The 8,513-nt window shown below is 38.5% G+C and overlaps 1 long non-coding RNA gene across 1 annotated transcript; it reads left to right on the forward strand.

Annotated features, from left to right (window-relative positions):
• The first annotated feature begins 3,460 nt into the window (after positions 1-3,460).
• On the forward strand, positions 3,461-7,689 carry LOC111264432 (uncharacterized). Its single transcript, XR_002682859.2, has 4 exons — positions 3,461-3,568; positions 4,849-4,933; positions 6,309-6,724; positions 6,856-7,689. It is a non-coding gene; the product is annotated as an uncharacterized LOC111264432 (long non-coding RNA).
• Positions 7,690-8,513: the final 824 nt, after the last annotated feature.

Genomic DNA, 8,513 nt, shown 5'->3' on the forward strand with positions numbered 1-8,513 from the left:
TAAAAAAATATACTTTAGCTTGATAGAAAGCGATGTATTGAAGAGGAAACTGACTTTAGGATACTGTAAATTGGATATTGGTTGCTATAAAGGTCAGTGCGGCAGCTGCAAATAAACGTTTGATTCTGGTTCAACACGTGCATAGACCATTCGTTTAATTACACATGTGATTTTTAACATCTGAAACGATTGGTCAGAAGCTATTTAATCTAGTTTATGGCTGTGTATTGTAAGAAGTTTGAAAAAATTTGAAGACTAAATCAAATCTCTTCTTTCGTTATTCCAAAGTTTAATCGTTTATTCCAATGATCAGTCCTAATCATTGTGCTACTGGTAAGTTTTTAGGGTACTTGATAGAACGATACAACCAGAATTGGAAAAGACCAAGAGCTTACTGTTTATTATAGATTCATAACATTTTTATTATAGGTTAATAATAAAATGAATTGGGTAACGTTTTTATTCACACGAAAAGGCCATCTGGCAAAGGAAAATTACATTACGGAGAATATCAGGGTTGCTGGAAATCGCACGGATTCACGCTTAGCATTTCTGGCCAGCCAACGTCGAGTGATCGTTAGTGAAATGGGCATTTCTGGGAATTACGGCAAACCGTCTGGAAGAACAAGACCATGCCTGACTTTATCTTAAATGGAATTACGAGACAGACGGCGAACCAGAGCTAATTTTTACTTCATACTGTCTCGCTGTGCCTTTCTCACTCTCTCTCTCCCTCTTACGTTGGTTTCGTTGTTTATTATAAATTGTCAAAAATAAAAAATATTTTTTTTTTTTAATTATATATTGTGTCTTTAAATTTTCATATCCCTTAAATTCGACCGAAAATCAATCGATCGATCAGTCTTCGTCGATTACAAAAGCAAATTTCGTTATTTTAGAGGTTTATGTGATTTTTTACGTTATTATCCATATTCTTCAAGGTATATAAACACTGAATAGCTCATCATGATCATTTGTTGATTTTCACACCGGTGACATTGTTGTGAGACAAGCTTTGCTCCTGCAGAAAACAGCTGAAAAGTTAATTTCGAAAAGCACATTATGTTCAGAGTGATTAAAATTCCCTAACTTTGAAGTTTTCCAGTTTCGACTTCGGTGCGTCTAGATTCGAAGTATTGCTGTGAAAAAAAAGTCTCGTCCCAGATGACGCTTGCATTCGCAGTACAGTTATTAAGTATCCTATAGGAAAGCGAGGAATGCTCTTTTCAATCGAGTTTTTCCTCGTTGGATGAAATCTATTGATATAACCAAGTAAAAGTTCTGCTTGTATCATTCGAGTCTCTATTTTTTTCACCATTCGATCAAACCAGTTTTACCCAATCGGATCCTGCTTGTGCAAAAGTAGGCACTGCTTAATCCATTTTTGTAGACCAATTGCTCTACTTGTACAATTTAGAGGACCGCATAAACGGCGAGTTCTGGGAAGGCCATTGGGTATTTGCTTTCGTGTTTACAGCGCTATCTGACAGCTATGTGATGCTCGATTCCTTACTTCACGGCGGTAAACGCTGTCGATTCTTACAAGCTTCATGTCTTACTTTTCAAAACGGCCGGTTTCAGTTGAGCTGGGCAAGTGCACAGCGGAGGAGCACAAGGACTAATTCTTTAGAATGAACTATTTATTTGAAATAATAGACTAAGTGAATGAATCACTCTGTGTTATCCGTATACTGTTTTTACGTTACGTTATGTAAATACGTTTTTAGTATTACGAGGCCAGTTTTCGAGTTCTTGGAATCAAAGAGATCAAGTACAGGGTGCGCTTGACCAGTCATGTTATCAGATCTTTTCTGTTTGCTAGCGTTGTGCAATCGACTTGACTGGGTCATACTTAGGTATACTTTAAGTGCACTCTCGTCGCTCTCGACAGCAGCCCAGTGAGATCATAATGTAGTTAAGACGTATGATATTACTAGCCTAAAAAATAATTTTCACTGCGTCAGTTTTTTGTCATGAGAAAAACAATTAAAACTGTCCACTCTGTGGAGTTTTTACTATTCATATTTTTCAAGAATAATAAAAACCATGTTCTCAAAGACTCATTTTGGCACCAGCCTATATGCACATTAAAGGATATAAGTAATATAGCTAAAGGTACCGAGCCAAGATCTTCGTATTATTTATTTTGAGATACTAAATTTATCTCGAACTGCCTTTTTGTCAATTGAGAAAGCTGATCTTCAAAATGCACTTTTCAAAAACAGCGGTGCCCTTCATAACCTTTGATCCCTTCGAAATTTTCGATACTCTTCTCCACGAATAGCACAGGCATTTAAATGTACCTCTATCATAGTTAGTGTCGTGTTTTTGTATGGTCTGTAATTACCAATGTTCTAATTCGCTCAATTTGACACACACCCGATATAGACAAAGCATCAACCGTTTAATATTTACCTATCAATCAATGCTAAAATGTACGCATTTGCGGCGTTTGTATCTGATGATTTATATCGATAGCTTTACCTGTCTATATCAGTGATTTATTGAGAAGTTGACAATTATACCTGCTTCGAAATAATGGCCTGGGCTGCCCCTTTTGCCAGCTCGTATTCTCTAAACGAGCGTTCGTATCTTTGTTTTTAGTTTCTTTTTTGTACTATTATCGTGAACTGCGTGCTACACGGCCATTTCGTTGGGGCCGACAATTTCAGGGCACAAATGCCGTCGGCATTGGACAACAGTGAACTAGAGTAAATGATACGTAAAGAGAAATAGAATTTTCTCATCACTAGATAGTGAAATGATCACTCAGACTCTAGACGCTTACGGGGTCTGCAATGATTTTCTATATGTTAAAATAATAAGATTACGTGCGAGTATCTTGTCAAGCTAACCGTGCCCAAAGTGCAGTCATGAATTAGTAAGCTTTGCCTTAATACTGCTGTATTCACAAAGAGAGAACTACTGTAAAAATTGTGATAATCTAATAAAAGTGACGGTTATAATTATCAATGCAGCAAATGCAGTGATATCACTGACACGTCCATGGTTATTCTGATTATTATTATAACAAAAATAAGGTAGAAAAACTCATTGACCGGTCACTTAGTCCTCACGGTATGTAGAGGATTTTCTAGCGATAAGCCATAATTTTCGAACGTCATCGAGCGAACACTTCAGTCGTGCCTCTGTGGGCCCTCACTAACTAGACAGAATTCACGAATCGAGATTACTGGCTGCTCAACACAGGCAACTGGCATATACAGGAAGAGCCATCAAGTTTTACTGGACGTCACGTATCGTTCATATTAACACCTAAAGACGCCACTTGTGTTTCTGTTCTCATCAGGCCTGTCGTTATCTGCGCAATATTTCTATTGCCATTCGACCGTTTTTTTTTCAGGATTAGTCATTTATTTGTATCCATATGATGCGCAGAAACAAAATACCAAACGCCAAAGTTCTATGATTCCTATGGCCCTACCGCCGAACAGGCATAGATCATCATCTTTCTGTGCAACTGTGTACAGTTTGAGATATTATTTAGTTAGATATTGATTACTTCTACAAGGATGAGGTGCAATTGTATCTATTATGGTAGATAGATGTAAGTACAGGGTTTGTGGTGACTCGAGTGTAGAATACTGATTGCGCTTTACCTCTTACTTCATATAATAATTTGCTAAAATTAACGTAGAATAATTGTATCAAGGGAAGTTATCGATATGTAATTTTGTATGTATTGTGTGACTAGGACATGTAGTATTCTATTCTGGTCTGCCGATATTTCCCACTAGCTATTGGGTTTCCTGGCTTGGACCTACCTTGATTTTGAGAACTGTGTAGCGTCGTAGGACCATCATTATTAGACTTTATCTATCGCGATGCATTTTGTCGGTATAAAACATCTCTTTATAGGGATTTTTTTCTAGACGACCTTTGTCTAGCATTAATATCGTGCTGATTGTTTTCCAAGCTCCTGAATTAAACTTGGATGTGTCGTAAGGAAAAATGCAGTAGAAAAGAGATTTTTCTACTGCATTTTTCCTTTCAACAGAGGGGCTGAGCATCAGTGATGGCTTGGCTGAAGCGATTAGCAATACCTTGTTTAAGCTTAAGAGTGATTCAAGATTGATGAACGTTTATTATAGTAGGTAAATGACAACTAGAAAGGAAGCGAAGGGACCATCCTATAATATCGGTAGCAATGACATTTATGGGTTGTAATATGGATAATATACTATCGTTTTTCAACTGCGCTTATTTTCGTATGCCGTACCTTTCTTTCTGTTTGGCTGATACGCTTAGAAATAAACTTTGTAAGCTTTACGTCTGACACCGGCGACGGCTGGCCCTTAGCATCAACAAAAGCGTGCTGCACACGAATTTTTCGATATACCTGCCTGTGTGTTTTCACCGTTAGAATATGTATGCTGCATGATGCGTCTTATACGGCATTTCTATATTTCAACCTTTTCAATTAAAAGGGGAGTGAAGCTTTCAATACCACGAATAGCTAAAAAGAAATAGACCAATGAAGTTCGTCGCTCGCAGTCTCAAACAAATATTTCACGTGACATACCAAAAATGGTTTTTTGACTATTATTAAATAAAGGTAATCTACAGTGTAAGTACAATGAGCGCAGGTATATGATAGACACGTCTATAACAGTGACCGTTGCTTGTCCGGTGATTTAGTATTCAATCCATAATGCTAAGCTTGTTACGAGGACACACAATTTGCGGTTAAAAAGTATGGAAACGAGATAGGGTAGTCGTAGCTTGATTAATCATTAATTTTTTTTTATTTTATTGGCTTGACACGACGTTTTTGTTTTTTGCTAACTTTATTTCTCTTTGTTTCTTTTTTTCTATGTCGTATTCAAGAGTACGGTCTTTCTTCTATGCTGTGCAATGGATAGTGTTTCGCTTGGACACCAGATCCAAACATTGTAATTTCTGTAAGCAAAAGGTAGTGTTTATGGCATCCATAGCAAATTTCAGTGCCTTATAAGATATAAGACATTAGTAAGGTAAAAACTACGAGAATGTATAGCGGCTACTAAAATAGCTTACAAGTTAAGAAAATGTAAAATTCAATATGAGAAGGAGGTCAGAAACGAGGAAAAAACAAAACAAACAATTAACGAATACTGAATAGAGGATATTAATATAAACGTTTCGACTTTTACATCGGGCACTGCAGTTAAGTATTGCTTCAGAAGGAAATAGAAAATATCTATCTAGAAAAGACGAGAAGTAAAAATTGCGCTTGTCACGCCGTAGGAAAATGGTAAGTAGGATATGTAAGCAACGCTTGTCCTTACGCATAAGTATCTTGTCACGGCGATGATACCTAAAGTAATTAGTAGGCTCAGCTTGCACAATTGAACGCAAATCCAGCTCGTCACTTCGGCCATTTCAACTTATATCAGACGCAATATATTAAAGGTATAGCCATTTGAGAATCGTGTAACCGCATGGAGGAACACACAACCTAAACGCGAGATTCCTTGCTGATATCGACTGGCAAAACGGGACATAATTGGCATATTTGGTAAGATGGAGAAAGGAACAAATAACTCTAAGAGACATATCTAAGTCCAGAACTAGGCCAAGTGTCTCTTTGAAAGGGAGCATGACTTGCCCTTGGTGCAATTGGAAGGGCCTTATACACTAAAAAATGTTTGAACAGAATGGGACGGTCAACCTGTATTTGTTACAACAGAGTTACCCAACAGAAAAGGCCCCATAGACGAGCTTGTCCTTTTGCATAATAGTATCCGACCACACATTTACAAGAAGTTGTGTAAGGCAACGATTGCACAAGCCGCCCTGAGAGAGCCTGAGCTTGAGATTCCTTTACGGCCATTATATCATCAAGGCCTCACTCTGGCAGATTATCATTTATTCTGATCACTGGTGAATGTAACTTTTGGCCGTACATTTAAAAGTGATGAAAGCATGGCCGGGTAGGTTCTTCAACACCAGACTCTAAAGTATTCCTGATGAGAAAAAATGAATAAATAAGCTGAGAGATAGACAATGGCTACAAGCACCTGCGAAACTGATTTGTGGCTGAGATTCGAATGAGACGCTGTTGTCTTTCTTAGGGGGGAAAAAGGCCTCTTCCAACCTACTACATATGGACACACATACCCTAAGTTAGACACATTCAAGAGTCACTAATTGGATAATCGTAATGAAATGAATACCTGATGCTCGACACAGCTGTATAAATCTAACGTTAATGATTTCCGTCTTTCCTACGATAATCCTCCAACATAGACTGTGTTATATATAAAACTCTGCGCCTTGATCTTTTATTTGTGCATATTTCTCTATAGATTCAGGTGAACTAGGGATTTGGCAAAGCGACATGATGCTAATCAGACAATGATCAAGCATCTTGGCAGATTTACAGGGAGCTACACCAACCAAGTGGCCCACATTGAAAACTGTCACCTTGATGTGTTTGTATCGACCATGCGTATCATCGAATGGTATTCAATAGCAGTCCAGTTTTTCTTGCTGTGCATGATGGCCGACCCTGCTAGACGGCCACCGAAGAAACCGAAAGGACCCAAGGCAATCAATTGGAACTCATCGTACTATCAGACAAGCTTCGATCCATGTAAGCCGTTGCGCGAATTCAATCCTGTCGAATTGGTGAAGGCTCGAAAATACGCCACCGAAATATTCGCCAGGTGTGGCTCGAAATTGGTCGTCTACTTCGCTACTAAATACGACTTCCCCGCATTCGGTGAACACCCCTCCAAAGTTTTACTCTATCATAATAGAAGTGGTTATGGATAGTACGGTTTATTGTACGGTGTGATATATGTTTTTATCATTTTTTCCGGCCATGTATACTAATTAGTTATTATGTTTCAGGTCTTGTTAACTTAGCAAGACACGCATGCGTATTGCTAAACACTGGTTACGCATTTTATTCGCCGTTTGATAACAGCCTAGTGGCATCACCAAACACAACAACGGATGAGGCTGTTGTTCTTCTGAAAAAATTTATAAACGGCTTTATGAATCAGAATTACTCGTTTGTCATACGACATCGCCAGCAAAAGTACACAGTATTACCGTATATGCTATTGCATTTCTACGAATGCGGCCTTCGTTGTGTTTTCAATACGAAAAAGTTATTTCCACTCGATGGAGACCTCATCAAGCTCGTAGTAAGTTACTATAAGTTTATTCTTCTGTAAATTCGACCTAAACGTCAGAAGGTTGAAAATACGGCACCGCTTAGCTAGGGTCACGAGTGATTTTCTCAAACGGATTGTGTTATAGTGATGCTATCCATGTAGGTCTAATTTTAGCTTGCTTCTGTATTATCGGTTGCGTTAACGAGAGCTTAGACGCCATGCCGAAAATATCGAAATTAACATCTATGAATCGAATTTAGTGCTACCATTTGTCTGACTTTCCAGCGTCTGTACCAATACCTCTTGTGATCTCTAATAAACTGTGACTGAATGCACGGATTTGTTAAAGGAGTGTTTCTTTTTTCTTTATGAGAAACGCTACATTTACCATATGAGGGCAAGTTGCTCAATCCTGAATATCTATAGGGCTTCGTACCAAAACGCTGGGTACTATTGACCGGACCAGGATATGCGACTAAACAATAGCGGTACGAAGTTGGTCACTTGGGCTTCACTGGACTGATGCACTAAGAGTCAGCGAATAAATCCTTCTATACTTTATGTCTACCTCTTGTTTTTATTGTCGTTCATTTGCTATTTTTTCCCCTTGTTTTCCGTCTCTATCTGGTCGCTTTTCTGCCATCGGTTTCTATTCTCCTTTACTCGGACTTTTTAGATGTTAAAAAATATAATTCTTCAGATACAATGCACACATAAGAAAACGCTAGATGAGCGTTCACCGTACATAGGAAAGTCATATCTGTTGTAAAGTAGGTAATCGCTTTAACCCACACCTACTCGACACTTGTCTCGCGTACCTACGAGCGTTCAATAATTCGACGGATTTCGATTTGCCTAACGGTTCATGTGGGTTAGAATTTTGTCCCGTAATACGGAAAATCCCAGTGGATCGATTTGGGTGTTCTGTGCTTAATAGTTAGCTACTTAGCGGAATCAAAGAACGTATACACGACTATTCGTAGAGAACGTACATAATCGATATCAATACACAGGGTTTGACAGTTGTTTTTGTAGGCCCATCTATTTCACTGTTAGTTACATAAACGTGCTCCAAGTGCGTTTGCAATACGGAACAATGTCGTTTGGCCATTTGAATTACACGTGTTGAGTACATTTTGATGTACGCACGGATCATCAGCGTTTTTTCGTGCATTGGCTTTAATGGAGACTGCTTTAGCGAAATGACAAGTGACGTTAGTTAGATAAAGATCACTCTCGTTAACTTTGTGCAGCTGTTTAGCGCTGCAAGCAATAACACTGAAGAATGAACTGGAAGAGTGTGGAAGTCTCACGTCGGCCATGGTAGGCATAGAAAAGGGAGCATACATTTAATCGTGTACAGAGTTACAATTCGTTTCGAGAGGAGTA

The sequence above is a fragment of the Varroa jacobsoni genome, unplaced genomic scaffold (genome assembly GCF_002532875.2).
Source record: "Varroa jacobsoni isolate VJ856 unplaced genomic scaffold, vjacob_1.0 scaffold_858, whole genome shotgun sequence".
NCBI classification, from domain to species: Eukaryota; Metazoa; Arthropoda; class Arachnida; order Mesostigmata; family Varroidae; genus Varroa; species Varroa jacobsoni.